At 34.3% G+C, this 18,008-nt stretch overlaps 1 long non-coding RNA gene across 1 annotated transcript in view; it reads right to left on the reverse strand.

Moving 5' to 3' along the window:
• Positions 1 to 493: 493 nt before the first annotated feature.
• Positions 494 to 18,008, reverse strand: part of LOC120306026 — a 69,780-nt gene continuing 52,265 nt past the window's right edge. Inside the window, exon 3 of the long non-coding RNA XR_005556156.1 lies at positions 494 to 601. This is a non-coding gene — a long non-coding RNA (uncharacterized LOC120306026). The remainder of the gene's footprint in view (positions 602 to 18,008) is intronic.

The following is an 18,008-nucleotide window of genomic DNA, read 5'->3' on the forward strand; positions in this document are numbered from 1 at the left end:
GCAGCTAACAAGACACTATATAGCATGATAGTGAAGCAGTTCTCAAACTGAAAACAAAATAGTAAAAACAAAAGTGAGGCAGTTAAATGTATGAATGTTTTTTAAAAAAGGTTCAATTGGAGGTCTGTTTCTTTGTTCTTTTATAACTCAGTCTAGTAATCAAGCAAACAGGACATCACAATAAGTAAGCTCTTTTCTGTTACCATTGATTTAACCTTTGATGGTAGTGACATTCAGAGCAGGGCTTCCAATGTGGACTTAACCATTCCCAGATTTATACAGGAGAAAATTTTGCCATTAATAATGCCTGAATACAAAACTTTATGAGAAGAAGCATCCTGATGACATACAGATGCAGACAGGTTGATTGTTAGGAAAAATTGTAGCATTGTTCAGCACGGTTAAATTATGTTTCTGAGGAGAATTTAGATAAAAGGCACAATGAATAAATCACAGGATGGAAGTCAATAACCTAATTATTTTTACCTTAAGCCTTCTCTTTCAGGATTCTGCCACCAGTCTGGAAAAGGATTGCTTGACAACACCCAGCAGGATGGCATTACTGTGAGTGTTAGTGCTTATTGATTGCTTTCACTGGGTTCTGTTGCAAGACATAAATAAGAACAGTCCTGGTGAAATTGATCACATCGGGTCTTTGCAGCATGTCTGAGTTCAAAATCTTAACTGAATACTTTAAAAGGCCAGGTTGTTTAGAGTACAGCTGAAAGAAAAGAGCTATCAAATATTATCACAAAAGATGCTATTATAGCTATTTGGTTAATACGGAAAATGATCCATTAATGAATATGAGTCAAGCAAATTTAAGAATCATTAAACACGTTCTGTGTTGCAGATGCTTGCCATTTTCTTCAAAGCAGTTTGATATAATGGGTGATGGAGGTGAAACAGAGCAAAGGCAGTGTTTGATATTTCAGTGCTGATGAATTCATCAACATCCTACAGGCAAAATATAGGAAGAGAGAAATAAATTCCATAAAATATTTAGGAATAATAATCCTAACCAGGGATTAGTAGCATATGGCCTCCAGACATTAATTGAATCCCAGTTCCTATAATGATTGCCCATCTAAGTATTGCCAAGTGCAATAACCACATTTATTTTTCTATCTGGAAAAAAAGATTTGTATTAGGTGATACAGTATAAATTCCACTATTAATTATGAAATAGAAGATTCTTTAGAGCTCTAATTGGCCAGGTTGGCTTAGATTGCTAGAAAATATGAGTCGTCATCAACTGAAGAACCATAGAATCTCTATCCTTTAACAACACTGTCAAGCAATGCTCTTCAAAGTTTTAGAAGGAGATCTTTCTTTAGTATTACTTGAAAATGTCTCAGATTGAATCAGAGATTACCTTCAGGCAAAAATGCAAGACTGGAACAAGACTAGCTAATGAAAGACATGTCAAAGGTGCTTGTGCCTTCCCAAATGAAATGAAAATAGCAATGGCCAGGTGAAATGCATCAGCTGAAGAGCATTCAATACAATAAATCCAATAAATTACTAAGGCAGACCTGGGCATTTTACTGCCCCCAGGCCACATCCAGTCCTTTGGCTGTCCCTGTGCAGCCTGCATGAAACTGATTGAAAATCAAATATAAATAAGTATACCCTATGCTTGCAATACAATTGCATTGCTTTTATTTTGAAGATACTATTTTTTCAATTTACATATGTGTCTGTGTGCATGCCTAGGCATTTCACAACAGTCCTAGTTTCTCATGTGGCTCCTTGCGAAAATTAGTTGCCAACTTCCGGTTCCGAATCACGGCACTTGCAGCTGTGCGAAGAGACTGTTCGCCAGCTGATTCTCCGCTGCCGGTAGACCCTTAATCGGGTCGAAAAGCTGCCCTGGAGGGGCGGCTACCATTGAGGAGGTCCTTGTTGTCTGTGGGAGAACGGCAGCTTCTTCCACGGCCCGAGATTGCTCCTTTGGGCCAACAGTGGAAAGACCGGCCAGTAAAATGGCCGTTCACCTTGCCACTGTAACCAGAAGTCAGAAGAACATCTAAGTGCAGGAACCACTGTGGCTGAGCTGGGTGAGACTTTTTTTTCCCTCTCTTGGTTCTCCTTTTTCTTTTGTGCCTGTAAAAAGCACTTTTGAAATTATTTCTCTACTTTAAGAAAGCGGCGTTTGTGAGTGTGGGAAAAGAAGCTTAAATGGACTGAATTAATTTAAAGTGATTTTTTTTCTATTTTTATTTTTTTATTCACTTTGGGGTCTTGGGAAAAAAAAATTAATATTAAATTTATTACTGGACTTAGTCTACATCTGAAGAATTCTCCTTTTTTGTGTGTTTTCTGATCTTGTTAACATTATTCCTGGTGTCTGGGAGGAGATTTTATATTTTACTGAGGACACTGTGTACTGTGGAAAAAGTCAAAATTGCAACTGTTTCTTTTTCTTTTTCTGATGGTGAGATTGACTTTGACCTTCAGATTACCATAAAAGGGAAAAGACAAAGAAACTTAACAGCTGTGTTTGTGGGAGTAGATACTGATTAAATGTTCCTTGAACACAGCCTCTACTAAAAGATACAGACTGTTTCTAATTTTTTTTTTTTTTTATTGAAAATTTTTACATTTTACAAAAACAAATCCCCTTCCCATACCCCCCCCTACCTCACCCCCCCCCCTTCCCAACCTCCCAAACCCTCCCCTGGACTTCCCAGAGCTGAGTACAGGCTTAATTAAAAAAAAAAAAAACTTAAAACACTTTTAAAACCTAAACAAATTTAAATACAATCATCATTCTATATAAGCTCCCTCCAAAAACACAAATTTAAACATTACTTTCTTTGAATATCTATATCTATAGTATAAAATCTAATTTCTCCCTCTTTCTTTATCCTAAAACAAAAAAATAAACATACAAATCTTTGTTATACCATTAAAGCTAAATACTCTTAAAGAACTTAAAGTAAGTACATATTTCCTTCAATCTTCATAATCTTCTCTCCTATCCAAAAAGAAAAAAAAAAAAAACAAAAACTTAAAAAACCTATAAGTCCTAAACAAATCTAAGCACATTTAATTAAACAAATTATTTTGTCTTAAAAATATTAATAATAATATTTAAAAACTAAAAACACTTTTAAATCCTAAACAAATCTAAATACAATCATCACTCTATATAAACTCCCTCCAAAACCACAAATTTTTAAAATTTAAAACATTAGAATCCACTCACTAAAATAAGCAAATTATAATCCCTTCAAAACACAAATTTAAACAATATTATCATTAAAGGTTCAAAACTTAAAACAACAAAGTTAATAAACACATTAAACATTTCAATCTTCACCAATAACTAATTCCATCCGTAAAAAACTACATCCTTATCAATCTCAATTATATTAGTATTATTAATTATTCACATTCCAGTTTTTTCCATTCTCCATTCTTCCATTCTTCCATTTCCCTTCTCCATTCTTGTATCAAACTCGTAAGAAATGCTGCAAGTTCTGCCTTAGGAGACTGCTCCAAAATTCCTGAATCTCCCATCGACTCCGAAGCCAATAAGGGTTCCTTAAATTCCTCCTTGTATTGATCTTTACAATTGTAAGTTGTACAAGTTATCCTCTGCCCGTTCCTCTCTTGTTGATGCCCCTCAGACTGAGATTTCCCAGTTTCCATTTCAGGCAACAATTCCACCCTTAAAGATTGCTCCAAAGACTTTGTAGGTCTAACATCTCCCAGAGATTCAGAAACCACTAAATATGAAACTTCCTTAACCTTCTTCTGTTGCTGCTTTTCTTTGGGATTATATACTGCACAAGTTGTCTTCTGCTCCTCAACCTGGACTTGTTGAGGCCTCTCACACAAAGATTCTCCAGTTTTCATAAATATAGGCTCTTCAAACTGTGATTCTACATTCTTTTCTTCCAAAGCTTTAAACTTAATTGATGGCGATGCACATACCCCCAGGACCGAAGTATAAAAATCTTTTGCTTGAGAAACAGTATTAAGTCTATAACATGTCCCCAGGTAATTCACCACCATTCCAATCGGAACATCCCATCTGAATGAAATTTTTCTCTTTTTAAGTTCATTTGCTAAAAAAGCAAACTCCTTTCTTCTTCTTAAAATTTTAGATGGGATCTCTTTAAAAATTATAACATCTTGTGAAGCAATTTGAAATCTCTTCTTATAATAGGCTTGCACAATTTCATTGCGTAAAGATCTTTTACCAAAGTAAATTACCACATCTCTTGGCAGATTCTTCTGTGCTGCCACCACAGAGTTAACCCTAAATAATTTTTCAATTTCATTAAGTATTCCCTCTTTTTCTTTATTCAAAATCAATGCAAAGTCCTTTGCAACCATCTCCTTCAGATCTCCTTGCAAAGACTCTCCCAGGCCTCTAATTCTTAAGGCATATTCCATTTGTCCATATTGAAGCATAAGAATCTCATTTTCCATTTCTTTTTCCATACTTTCAATTTTCCCCTCCATTATGTCCACTTTTTCAGCTACCTCTTCCACATGGGAGTTCACCTTTTCAAGAACAGAAGCAACACCTTCTAAAGCCAAAACAAAATCTTGTCTCAAGATCTTATTGTTTTCCTCTAAAATCTTTTTCATTTCTGCCCTAATTTGAATTATAACATCTCCCATCATGTCTTGCAAGTCCTTCATAGTTATTAGCTGACCCCCAGAAGAGGGTGAAACTGTTGATTTAGAAACTGTAGAAATCCCTGGACGCTTTGGAGCCATCTTAAAGAAAAACCTTTAGTCCTTCTTAAGAAATTATAAAAATTCCTTCAAAAATCATAACTCCCTCCAAAGAAGGTCATTATAATAAAAAGAAAAAAGGGAAAAAAAGGAAGAGAAAAAGAATTAAAAAAAAGTTTTACTCCTTCTTAAAAATTACAAAAAATTAAACAGAAAAAAAGTCCTTCAAAAAAGGGTCATTACAATAAAAAAAAAGGGAGTTCAAAGGAAAAAAAAAGGGAGAAGAAAAAAAAAAAATAATAATTAAATAGAAAAAGTCCGTTCCAAAAAAAAAATACTTAGAGATACCAAAAACAACCATTCCAATCATAAGGAAACAAAAAGAGAAAGGGAAAGGAAAGAAAGAAAAACACCAAAAAGCCTGCCGGTCAGCATTCTAACTTCCAGAAAAAAAAAACACCGAGGAGTTTGCCGATCGCCATTTTACTTTCCCTTTCAACAAAGAAAAAAAATAAAAAGAGAGAATAAAAATAGAAACAAATCTTAAAACTTAAAATCCAAATAAGTCAAAGAAAGCAAAAACTAAATCCTCTACTCAGCTCTGTCCATTTAAAAAAAAAAAACTCACCAGTTCTCTTTAAGCACGGAGGTGTTTGCGGCGGCTCGTTTTGTCCCTGAGGACAAAAACAGCTGGGAAGCGGAGACAAGTCTGAACTCCGTGGGAGCACTCCTTTCACCCCCCCCAAAAAAAAAACTTGGGGGGTGCGAAAGAGGCTCTACCACTATTCAGACACTCTCTACCCCCCCCCTTTGCCCGGGAGGGGGATTTTGAACCGCTGAACAGCTGATATCTGCTGTTCATAGCGGTTCTTACACTTACCCAGGAGGACGGCTACAAAGTAGCCGCCATCACGCACGCAAAATCCACCGGAAGTCCCTGTTTCTAATTATTTTTGAAATGGAGAAACCCTATGTTCAACTTGACTATAAACTCATGCTGGAAAAACTTTATGAAGCTACTGACCAAATATGTTTGCAAATAAAAGAGTGCGCTATAGCAATAAGAAACAGAAATTCTGCTTTGAATCTACAAATTAACCCCCAGACTCTATCTGAGCATCCCATAGACCAAAAAAACAACAGAAGTGGAACCAACTAAGATTAAAGAAGATTCCACTTTACTTCATATGCATTCTGATGAGATCTCCGAGGAACCAAAAAGGACTGTAAATTAAACCACTTACAATTCCAAAACAACAGAAATGGATAGACAAGCTCAACTTACCGAGAACCATGATAGCTTGGATAAGCAACTATTAACTACAAAGTTGGACATAACTGAGTCTGTTATTCAACAGTTTCAAATATGGAGACTTGACTCTTTAAAACAACATGGGATTATCTACAAAGGAGCTAGGTCTCTAAAACAGAAAAGGGGACGCTTTTGTTTGACCCAAAGGATACTATAAGGCACAAAAAGTGTTGCTATGGAAACCTGTCTGGTATAAAAAGAAAGCTAGAATAAGATTTAAGAGTGTGACTCAAAGCTCTATATAACGGGTTTAAAAGGTTTATTAGATATGGATTGATTTATGGTTTAAGACAGTTAAATAAGATGTTAGATTGAATAAAAATTAATTAAAGATTTGAATTTAATAAGATGTTCGTTTACGTATTAACATGTTTGTTGTGGATATAGTAATTTTGGGAGGGGGTTAAAGGAATTTGACACAGATATTGAGGGATTGATAGATTATAAAGTATAATAGAGTAGAAAGGTATTTTTTTCTTTTTTCTTTTTTGTTTTCTTTCTCTTCTTTTTTGAACTAATATTTTTGCTATTAGAAATGATAGTTATTTTGTTATGGAAGAAGAATAAGAAAAAAGAAGAAATGATATTAATAAATGATCATTGATTATGTTAAGGAAAAAGAGAATGGAGAGACACCTGAAGTGTTAATTATGTATTAGCAATATGGAATATAGCAATTGAAATAGTAAAGCTTAATACAGGATTTGGACTTATTTAAATGAAATGTTATTCATGATTGTTTGGATTGACTTAGTTGTATTGAAATACATTAATTTGAATATAATATATTATTAGAGGGAATAGAGAGGGGTTTTCTAATGATTTAATCTGAACTATATGAGAATGACTTTATTTTTGGACAATTGATTACCCTGCCACCACGTTGATTCTTAAGCACTTGTTTGTAAAATGAAAAAACTAATAAAACTTTTTTTAAAGAAAATTAGTTGCCCACTCCTGTACTAAGGCATAGGATGGTCTGGTCTTTATTACTTTATTACTCTATCACTCTTGTCACTGAGAAACAAAAGATGAATGGAAGCCATGATGTCTTTGAATAGTGGCACAGTAGGAAACGTTGAGGATTAGGAAAGCTCATAATACAATAACAGTTAAGACTGCAGGTAAAATTTAGTGATGATTGGAAAGATTTTAGTCCTTCAGTGATAGGTGCCAAATCAAGTGAAAAAGCAACACAAGCAAAGCCCTATAACCCTCTTCATTCAGATCTTCTGCCATATGCGCCGAAATCTGTTTGATAGTCTTAAATCTGTTCAGGTTTAGCCAATACCACTAATAACTTAGTAAGCCAGGCCAAGTCCAACTTATTAGCCAAGTGTTTCCTAATTTTCTTTCTGCAGTAGAAACTTTGATCTTGTAAAATATTAGATGTGCCAAAATATGTTGCCTGCATCACTCTTCCCTTATATTGTCAAGCATTTCTAAGAAAAGTGGCCAAGCCTTTAAGTAGATTTTTTTTCTGCCTTTCTACCAACCCCTCAGCTACATCCCAGACAAGCCAGCTTGCTAATGTTTTTTTTTTTAATCTCTGCTGTTAGAATCATGAAGTAGCTTGAAAAATATCAGTCTTGATTTACTTACAATGACCATGGTATGATTTCTATAGTCTTCATGTAGTTTGACATTTGCTTTTTTCTAGGTTTTAATTTAAACCAGTCTATTACTTCAGGCAACAGACATGTTGTGACTTGTTACCTTCTTGCGTGTCTAATTTATAATTTCAGAATAACTCAATACCAACTTATGGAGTTGGTTGTCTATTTTTTTTTGGGGGGGAGGGGTAAAGCTCCTTTCCTTCAACAGCAGTAAAATAGAGTGGAACATTAATTTGATGGTTATTTGTCATGCAGCTGTTAAGAGTAACAGTTTTTTTTAACCTCTTCTAAACATATTCTATTCTGGCCTCAAAACTATGTCTCTTAAATATGTTAAAGTATTAGGTGTTAACAGTGGTGGGATTCAAATATGTGAACAGCCAGTTCTCTGTGTGGATGCCACTTCCGGAAGTCCGTTCTGGGCCTGGGCAACAAAAAATTAGCTATCGGTTCTGCCGAAGTGGTACGAACCGGCTGAATCCCACCACTGGGTGTTAAAGATTCTTGCTGTTTAAGACTGAGATAATAGGAGTGCTGATAGTCTCCTCTTTGTGATTTGCAACAATAAGGAACATGGATTGAGCTCCCCTTCTGCATAATGCTCTGCCATTAGATATAAAAGGTATACCCTTACTCCTATTATGGGGACTTCTGACCAGTGAAATGAGGGACTGAACACAGCTCTGTAAAAAGTAAAAACAGTGACTTGAAGAACTGATGAGTAGATGGGCTCTTTGAACTCTCTAGACAGAGAGAAGAAAGGAAATGGGAGATCATCCGCAAGTTGCTCCAAATGAAGACATTACAAGACAGCAGCCTTCAGTGGTTTTTAGAATAGCCATCATACTCAAACTGCAATATGTGTCTTTCAAAGGACACTAAGTTTGAACACTTCCTTTTCTAATCTCATTATGAAATTGCTTATTAACTACTTTTTGGCTTTTAAAAACCTCTGGAGTCTGAAAACTGATGAATCTCTTAAATGTTTAAGGAAAGAAAATTTTAACTACAAGCTTAAGAACTAAAAAAAACAGCAAAAAGCTAATTAAGATTTTTAGAAAATTATAAATGGATTAAAGATCCAAGTGAATTTGAAAGATTTTGGAATTAATTATAAAGAATTTTGTTTATGTTTTGAATTAAAAAAATTATAACATTTTTTTAAAAATTGGACACTAAAGGAAAGTAAAGATATCAATTAAGGGAGAACAGAGACTTGACTAATAGTTTTGATATGGGGCAAATTATTCTAACACTGGAAATATTAAAAGATACTTTTGAAAAAAATGAAGTCAAAGTTAATATTAATCTCAACAACAATATCTGCCTCCATGGATAGTATATTAAAAGATATTTTGGAGGATGAACAAGATTTACTTGACTAAATGAGACTAAATTGAAAGAGGATTTACAAAGACTACAAGAATGATATGGAAAAAGATGTTACACTGGATATGCAAAAAAACCTGGCTGATGTTTTAATACTTAAAAAGGACATACATACAATAAAGCAAGAAAGTGAATTCTATATATATATATATATATATAGGACTTACAAAAGACTTGTTAAAGCTTTCAAGAATTTTATGAGAAGGCATAACAAGAAATGAAAATAAATCAAGTTCTATGACATTATTTGAATGGAATAAAGAGTAAGATTGCTTGAAATTAAAGGAAGGAATATAACATTGGTTTATTTGGTCAAGATTAAACTAGATACACTATTATTTCTGGTAATACTTACGGATTTTTCTGACACCAGGACTGAAATGACAATATTTTATGGATTTGTTTATTGATAAGAGATTGGATATAGGAAGAAAAAATAATTTGTTGTAATTTAGGAGATGATGAAAAGTTACCAAAATTGTTTATACTTGTGATGAAGGTTTGAAATCTCTTCCTCTGTGTGTGTGTGTGTGTGTGTGTGTGTGCATGCATATGTGTTTCTTTACTATATTCTTACTATTCTTTCTTTTCTTTTTCCTTTCTTGTCTACACATTTTCTTTTTTCTTATATTTTTATTCTTTTTACTTGTATTAATTTCTACTATTGCAATTATAACAAAATTACTTGAAAAAAGATAACAATTATACGCTATGATTTCCTAGCTGTTCTGAGTAGCTTGAGAACCACTACTTCCCACCTCATCAGTTTCAGCTATTATGCAGAAAAAGATTTGGGGATAAAAATAATGTATTAAGAAATAGTGCATTTTTCTATGAATATATAGCTGCATTATTTATAAAAACATATATAATCATAGTGTAAAGCCCAACTGTATCTTATCCTGGAAACATAATTGGAGAGAGATAAGAATTCATTTAATCAAGCAATAAAAAGAATTCCTCCCGAAGATGGCCACTGAACAGTAGGAACTTTCTTTTTCCTGCCAATGATCTGCTGATTTTGCTGCTAAACCTGGTTCTTTGGCAGTGTTGCTCCCTGAATTTGAATGGGAGCACTTAGGAATGACCCAAGACAAGTTTCAGACAGCCATGGGCCCACCTGGGAAGGGGAGTCTTGAAGATTCCAGTTCCCTGTGGGAACAGTCGGAAACTCACTGGACATCTGCAGTTTATTTTTTAAAGTATGTGTGGGTTTTAATTTCACTTTTGGAAGCTTTTGTTTCACTTTGCTTTCTGTCTTTAAAAATTAATCAGCTGGTGGAATGCTGATTTATTTTAACCCTCTGCTGGACTTTGTCTTTTTTCTTTTCTGTTTGATTTATGTTGTTGTTTTAAATAACTTTTGCTTTTCCATAAGGAAAATACAATGTGTTCCTGAGTAGTGAAAGTGCTTTCATTTCATTTACATCTATATTATATTTTCACTACCTCATTTTTGCATTTTACCAATTTGCAAAAGATTTGGAGCTTAATTTTTAAAATTTTTCTTTTAATTTTAGATTGAAATATCCAAAAAATATCTTCCCTCTTTCTTTTTCTACATTATTTCTTCAGTAGGAGGAATATTACTTAAATGTTCTTTGTTTCCTGTGTTCTCTTATCTATCATTTCTAAGTTACCTAGAGCAACAATGTATCAAATTAAAGACAAGCAAATGTGGCTGACATCTGAAAAAAGACTTGGAACTTGCAATCCCTAATTGAAAACTTTTTTAAATAGTTTGATGAAATGGCTGCGGAAAAGATTCAGATGCATATAGCTCTAGAAAGATATATTAGATTCACAAAAATAATGTGATCTGAAAGCAACAGATTTCCTGGAAAGAAATATGGACTTTACAGACTTAGAACTGAATGGATTGGACATACCTCTCTGAAGTTCCAGCCTGCATTCTTTTACAATAGCAGTAAGTGGAGAAGTGATAAATTGGTTTTCCTTAAGACGTTTGAAAGAGATTGGGAAATGGGTTTATCACATTTAACTGGAAAACAATTTCATCCAGACTTTTTTGGAAAGATAGACCAACTTTAGAGACTGGATTTATTTAACCAACAACAATTGATAAGAGATGGTATTAAGAAACAAACATGGATATTTGATACAGGATGAATCAGTGTTAACTATTGGGACAATTTGGGCTAGATAAGACGCCATGGTAAATTTTCTATGGATTACAATATTAGTTTGTTAACAGAAGGTTTTGAAAACTTGATCTTGTCTTTTTCTATAATTAGAAACGTTAATTATTTTATCATTAATATAGTATGTAGATGACAGGTGGGAAATTAATATTGTTGTAATATATTAATCAGTATTCAACTGAGGGGGATAATATAGGCATATGTGCACTTTTTAAAATGTCATTTGTTTGATGTTTTTTCTTTATTTCTTTGTTTTTAAAAAATGGAGTTTTATATTTTAACATTTTTTGAATAAGATAAAAATAGAACAGCAAAAAATATAAATAAAACAAGGTGAAATCTGTAATACTGATTTCTCTATCAGATGACATGAAATTGATTTGGAGGTTTGTTGTTGTTGATGGACCCAGTTGCTCTATAAGGATAAAAGACTGCTGGTGTTGTAGCTGAAATCTGCTGATCCCACAAAGTTGTTAAAAGCTGAATCTACAGGTTGTTCCACTAGTTAATTGTTCTAACTGTCAGGAATTTTCTCCTTAATTCTAGATTGCTTCTCTCCTTGATTAGTTTCCATCCGTTGCTTCTTATCCTGCCTTCGGGCGCTTTGGAAAATAGCTTGACTCCCTCTTCTTTGTGGCAGCCCCTGAGATATTGGAACACTGCTATCATGTCCCCCCTCGTCCTTCTCTTCATTAAACTAGACATACCCAATTCCAGCAGTCTGAAGGAAAGCAACTTTTCCTTAGGAAATAGTTCACCTCTTTCTGTGATGGTTGGATGCTATTCTGGACTTCACTTCTTAAAAATTGCTATAATCATTAAATGTGGTTTCATCCCACATCAAATTTTCCTTGATGGTTTAGGTGGCTTGTCTCCAAAGCATCTCATCCCTTTCTCTGAGAAGATATGCATGTGCCATGATATAACAATCCAGATTATGACTTCAGTGTGGAAGTGCTCCAATAATGTGCTGCCTATATGATAGATGATATTTGAAGAAATATTCTATTTAAAGAATAGAATTCAAAAGTTCTATGCATAGACCAAATACTGCTCACACTTAGCTTCTTTTAAGATCTAAGATATGCTATCTGAGGCCACCTCCAAAGCTTTGGTTGCAACTCTCAAACATATTCAATAACTTGCTATCAGATTGTAACATTATATTTATAACTGGCTCAATGAACCTTTTGGAATGTATCAGTGGGCTTCCAGAAGTCTGTTCTGGGCCTGGGAAACAAAAAATTAGCTACCGGTTCTGCCAAAGTAATGTGAACTAGCTGAATCCCATCACTGAGTATATATATACTGTATAGATGTCTGTATACAATATTATATAGATGTTGGGAACCATCACTTTTAATAGATGTTTAGTGTTGGATACAAATATAATTTTGGCATATGGATTCATACAGATGTATTTGGGTTTCATGTTGGCTCTTGTTGCATTTTTTTCTTTGAGACAGATATGAAATTATTTTTTCCCTTTTTATTTTTACTTTCTTTTCCATTCCTTTCCAAAAAAGCTTATTCCAAAGCAAGACTGAATGGGTTCTGAATTAATTGCATGATGCATAACAAATGAAGTAGTAGATATGGCTATCTAAAGTTGTGGGGAAAGCAATTAAGCCATTCAGTTGAGAGATTAAAATGATCTTTCTATACCACTTTAGTGCACGAACTGGGGCAAATAGCACTATTTTATTCAGCAAAGTTGGCTCAAGTAATCAATGATTGTCAATATTTACTAGGGTACACACTTACATGATAGTAGCAAAACTCATTAAAGTAAAAAGAAAAATTCTAGTTATTAATGAAAAGTATAGGTAATTTAAAGGATAGCAGCTTTTAATGCACATTTTATCCAAAAGGGCTTTTACTTCAAACTTTCTGCAAATCTTCATTAGTAAGACTCCTAGAATATAGTTTATGTGACAATTCTTTTTATATTATACCTATTAATATAATTTCTATTCCTTGGTGAAAATGCTTTGCATTTTAGAAGTGCTTTTCAATTTGCATTTTAAAGCTTGCAGAGTATTATAATTATTATCACAACTATTTTATGAAATCATTTATTCTCATGTTGTTTTTCTCTACCATCTCTTGCCAGTTTAAATGTAAGTGTATCTCTTGGCCTTATTCTAACTAAGATTTAAACAAAATCTCTGCAACTTATACATTGTGTTGAACATAAAAAGATTGTAATGATATAGTTTAGGTTATACTTTCTACTTAGTTCTATTCATATTCAATTCAAAAAATAGGTCTATTATCTTCTGATTATATTGACTTACAAGACAAGTTGTAGCTAAATAATTGCTTTCCTATTATAATAATTTAATATATAATATATAAACTCAACAGAACTGTTGAGAGCAGCCAACATTTGCAAAAATGGCAAAAATATTTTGGCCTTTACTAAAAACTAAGTCTATTTGAACTGATTCCTTTTGATTTATCAGGCCTTCTTTGGTTGTTAGCTTGAAATGCAGCAGACCTGACAAATGAGCAGGTAGTGGACAAAGGTTATAAAAACAGGGCAGCAGCTAGTGTGTGAGATGGGAAAAAGTGGGATCATATTGGAATGCCATCAAAATTCAGCAGCGACTTTTGAAGGATATTTGGATGCCATAGCCTTGAGGCCTTAGTGCCTTGTGCACCTTTTTTGTATTGATTCTACCTGTACTTTATAAATCTTCCTAACAAATATCCATAATGCAGAAGATAGTTAAAAATATAGTAAAAAGGAGCAATATAAAAAGAATATCTTGAATCCATCTGAAAATTTTTCTACTATCAGAATCTTAAAAAACAAGTATACTGGGAAGCCAGAAAAAGATGAATTTCTAAATAGAAATAACTGCCTTATAATCTAAAAGAAGTTTAAAAAGAAGATAATATAACTGGAAAAGGAAATAGATAATTTTTGAATTATCTGCTTTATGCTGTTGAGTAAAAATTCAGAATCCATCCTGGATTGCAGGCTAATGAGGCAACAGCAATATATGATTTGCTGTTTAACATCTCTATTTGCAACGATGCCTTTTGGCCCCACTATGCCCTACATATGTATTAGACATCCAACAAAAGGTTATTGCATTCTGATGTTTTTTTCAAAAGGGTGCCCACCTGTCCTGAAAAAAGTGAGCTGTGAGATGGAGAATGGTAAGAATTCTGAAAGGCCGATAGAGTGATTGGGAGCAATCTCATTACTTTATCTTCTTACAAATTATAGGTCTTCACTGACCACATCCATCAGTGGAACAGCTTGCCTCCAGAAGTTGTGAATGCTCCAGCACTGGAAGTTTTTAAGAAGAGATTCGACAACCATTTGTCTGAAATAGTATAGGGTTTCCTGCCTGACAGGGGGTTGGACTAGAAGACTCAAAGGTCCCTTCCAACTCTACTACTACTACTACCAAATAGCTATTATGGGTCTTCACTGACCACATCCACCAAATAACTCTGTGATACACAATTTTCAATGAACCCCCAAAGTGGCTTATTCTTGCTTTATTAAGCAAGTGATATATACAGACTATTTGTTGAAAAGTCCCTTGGCATCCTGAGAATTGTTCTTATGTGTATCCAGATTATCTTTGGAACCAAGCAGTGAGATACATTCTCTAATGAAAGGTGGTAACATTCATCAGACCAAATACTGAGTTATTCCGATACACTCTATTTCTTGCCAGCCTCTCGCCCTCATATTTTTCCAGCAGAAGTTCAAATTGCCTATTCTATCAATAGCTTTTAGGAGCATTACTATTATTGGTTGTCTTGAATATGAATAGGATAATTCCCAAAGTCCCCACTCTTTTACATCATTCCCTCAGGTCACATTAGCATACAGATGGTCTGTAACAAATGAGGCATGAAAGATGTAGGTTTGAGGAGCCAGTAACTGAAACCAAATCTTTAAATTAGATAGTTTTCAACAGGCAATTATATTTTTCTTTCACTATGCCAATGATAGAAATGGATACAATTATTCTTGAGCACCACTTTCATTGGTGGAAAGTGGATCTGAACTGCTAAGTGATATGCTGATGGAAGATTTGATGTCATTTAGACAGCAAACCAAGATATTTTTTTTACCCAGAAAATTCTTATTACTTTCTCAAAATATGAATGTTTAAAATCTGAAGGCACCATAATTATCTTTCATTATATCATTCCCCCCACATCTCTACTTTCTCAGGAAGTGGCTTTTTAGTTCCATATAGCAAAAGTGAGCCAGCGTGGTGTAATGATTAAGGTGCTGGACTAGGAGAGGAAGACTCAGATTATAGTCCTCCCTTAAGCAGGAAAGACAGTTGGTTGATCCTAGGCCAGTCACTGCCCAAATCAGTATCAGGAATAGCAACAAGCTGACTAGTATACAAGACTTGTTGCATAGTACATTGATTAGTTCCACTGTAAGAACTAAGTGAGCTCAGTGCAAAAATAGAAGCCTATGCAGAATAAAGAAGAAGAAAAACAAGAAGTTCCTTATGGCAAAAGTGACCACTGAGAAACTAATATATGATTGAAGCTACAGTAGTGGCCAAAATTGTGGAAACTTTTTGGGAAAAGTGTACATTTGAGGTTTGATGGCTAATAACACCACTTTTTTGTAGCAGTACCATAAAATTATATATCAATGGAAAGATAATTTAATCAAGAATGTAATGCAATATAGTTTGTTCAATTATCTGTACTGTATTCTATGAAACGTTATAGCCAAATAACCGGAAAAAGGAAGCACAACTTGCTTAGGTTGATATCAGGTAGCTTTCCTTCATCTGATTGTAGCAATGAGCATGAGTGTTTAGAGAGCCAATCAGATGTCATCTTGTTTGGCAATGAGCCAATCAGATCACAGCAGGATTCAGTTATTGATGTCATGTATTGAAGCTGAGAGGAGGACATTTGTCAGTGTGTTATGTGATCGCTATCAAGTTGGTTGGGTTTTTTCCCCCTTTCATTTAGTGAGCTTGTAAAACGTAATAAAATTAAAGTAATGGTGCAAAGAGTTGACTGGTTGCCCAGAAAGTAATGTAAAATAGTATTATTAAGTTGACAAGGCTACAGTTATAAAGAAATTAGAAGAAAAATTGGTGGAAACTTAACCAAAGGTGGCATTTCTACTGTACACTTTTCCCAAAAGGTTCCCACAATTTTGGCCACTACTGTACAAACACTGGTGCCTGAGAACTGAACAAATCTGAATTTAGTGGTGCAAAGTTCTGACTTGATTTTTATTGTATTGAAAAACTGTTCTGGCTTGCAGGAATTAAAAATTCCAGCATAATCCAGTCATGTTTTCTAACTTGCTTATAAGCACATTTATCCAAAGAATTTCCCACTGTGTTCTGTGCCATTTCCAGATGTTGCCTTGAATTAACAACCTTGCAGCAAGACCATATACATGTAGTTATATTTTAACAGGATTATAGTTATGCATTGATATCTTATATATATTTAGCTGTAAGAAAATCCCACCAATAACTTTAGGGCACTTACATACAAGGCTTGCATAGATTAGTTCTGTGCTTCTGTGATTCTACAAGGCCTCTTCTGCCTTCTGCTCAAATTGGTGTTACCTAATTTGCAATGTGGAACTCCATGTGTGTCTGAGAAAATTGACTTATCATTGATACAAACACCAGCCAATCTCTTTCTTTTCTTTATTTCTGCTGCAATTGTCAGGCAGCTAGAATGCTTTGATGTTCTCACGCCAGGCTTCAGGACAATCTTGCCATCATAAAAAGAAATATAACATGAGAGAAGAAAGATGTGATGAAAGCCAGCTGGGGCTCTCTCTCATTGATCAGCTGGGGGAAACCCTGCTTGGCTCATCTTGAGTCCTCATAACAGCTAAAGTGAGAACAGAGGTAAGACTGCTATTAAACATTTGACATGGATCATGAATGTGCAGAAATGTCCTTCTCAATAAATATCCATATCACTGGAGAACTCATTTTGGACTATCAACGTGTACTTTTTCCAATGGCTTTTAAGCATTTTGACCAGAGCTTAAAAGTAGTTTGATGTGCTAAATTCCATTGATGATTTGAATGAATTTGCCACATTTGTAGGGATGACAATGGAAGGCTAAAGTGATTGCTTTTCTGTTTGCTGTAGCACTTTTGCATTCCTGTTTGCATTCCTCTCCCCCATTTTTCTTTTCCAAGATGAAAGCAGAGCAATTTTGACAATGTTTTCCTGTACAGATAATCCTCGCTTAACAATCAGTTGAAGTTACGATGGACCTCTTCAGAACGACTTGTGACTTGATTTTGAAGTCCTGATAGCCACACACACACACAGTATGGTTTTGTGACTGTATTTTGAATTGTTGGCAACTGGCTTGCATTTATGGCTCTTTGCAGAGTCCTGTGGTCACTGCAATTTTTGGCATTTTTTGCCTTTTTCTGGCATTCATTTCCAGTTTCCGGCCATTGGGGAAAATGGACTCACCTAATGGACTGCCACATTTGCTTAGTGTGTTTTCTTAACAACTGCTGCAAAAATGCTTGTAAAATTGGATCAGTGACATGATGAGTTCAATTACAGTCATAAGTCAAAAATGACTATATTTGTTGAGTATACTAATGGGATCCAATTCAGGATTTCTGTCAGTGATGGTTTTATGCTGAGTTTTTCTTCCTTTGTTAAAAAGTGTCATTTTATCACTTCTGAAACTGAGAAGCCCACAATTGCCCAATGGATTTTTTTTTTCAGTATTTGTATTTCTGCAATGGAATAATTAGACGTGCAAAAGCTTTTTTAAATAATTAAAACAAAGAGATTACTTGTATAATGCCAGAAAGTGTTAGAAATGATATT

The sequence above is a fragment of the Crotalus tigris genome, unplaced genomic scaffold, assembly GCF_016545835.1.
Source record: "Crotalus tigris isolate CLP2741 ecotype Arizona unplaced genomic scaffold, ASM1654583v1 scf7180000017549.6302385, whole genome shotgun sequence".
NCBI lineage: Eukaryota > Metazoa > Chordata > Lepidosauria > Squamata > Viperidae > Crotalus > Crotalus tigris.